Below are 1421 nucleotides of genomic sequence, written 5' to 3'. Positions count from 1 at the left end.
GAAAAAGAAGAAGAATAACAACAGCAACAACAAAAACAACAATAACAACAACAAGAGCAGCAGCAGCAGCAGCAACAGCAGCAGCACAGCAGCAGCAGCAGCAGCATTATACATTTAAAGAGAATTAAATAATGATTTTTCCAATCAACAAACGACCATTTTTCAATTTAGATACTAAATCGGTGCCACTTGTAAACATAATATGAAATTCCATCCTTTTTTTGTGAGGAGGAAAGTAGTCACATCTGGTTGCCCCTCGTATTTCAATCCACATTTTAAAAAAATGTTGTAAATTCAAAGTCCGGTTTCTGTTTCTAAAAAGTGAAAGTGAACATGCCATGTTTATTTGCATTTCTTTTTTATCCGATTCCTGCTATGCTAGGCTTACCCGTAGTTTGCCTTTGCCTGTACAGTTTGGAGAGGGATTGTTTTGTTTTTCAGAATGTGTGTGTTTTGTAATTGTCGTTGTTGTTGTAGGGGGTGTTTTTGTTTTTGTTTTTTGTTTTTAAAAATATTTTTTGCCTACGTGGCTGCTGAGATGAGATGATGTCTGCAGCCTTGATAAGCGATCCCATTTTCCCGCACGCACACAGGTTTTTAAGTGCATTATTGAAAAATAAATACATTCAAAGCTACATATTATTTAACTTGATACGTATAACATCAGAAGGCCCCCGTCTTTCCCAACATCCCCCAAGGGCCTACTTGTAGCTAAAACAACCCAGTTTGCGAACGTGAAACGAGGCTGGATCTAACCTCTTGACCTCTTGAGAAAAAATAACAGGAGCAAGTAGGGAGGGACCCGTTGATAACTAACACCCACGACCGTCCAAGTTGCTTGCAGTTAAACAAACAGAGAATGCTCAAACCTGTCCTCGTTATCACAAGTTATGATTGGAGTTCTAGGGATGGTACGGATAAAAAGAGTTGTCCAAAAGTATGGCAGTAATAATAATTATGCTCTACTCAACTTTCTCAGGAGGTTCAAAGGGAAGGCGAGGTTAAAGAGCGTTTGACCGGAAGAGAGGGCGGGAAGGCGGGGGTGAAAGGAGTGGGAGGAGGGGGAGAGGGAGGGAGGGGAGAGGGTGGGACAGGGGCTGCCTTGGTGCCTTGTGGAGCAGTCTGAGCCTGACTAGTGGTTGGCTGGAGATGGAGAGAAAAAAAAACGAAAGAAAAAAAGAAAAGAAAAAGAAGAAAAACGAAAGAAAATGAGATTAATGCTTGATTAGTTGCTTAGGTGTGGGAATGGGGAGATGGATGTGATGAACTTTTGGTGCGCGTGCTATGCTTCACGGAGATGATGGTGATGACGATGAGGAGGAGGAGGAAGAGGAGGAGGAGGAGGAGGAGGGGGAAAAGATGACGACAATGATGATGATGATGATGATGATGATGATGATGATGATGATGATGATGATGAT

This window comes from Aplysia californica, unplaced genomic scaffold (assembly GCF_000002075.1).
Source record: "Aplysia californica isolate F4 #8 unplaced genomic scaffold, AplCal3.0 scaffold00012, whole genome shotgun sequence".
NCBI lineage: Eukaryota > Metazoa > Mollusca > Gastropoda > Aplysiida > Aplysiidae > Aplysia > Aplysia californica.
This window is presented reverse-complemented; position numbering follows the sequence as displayed.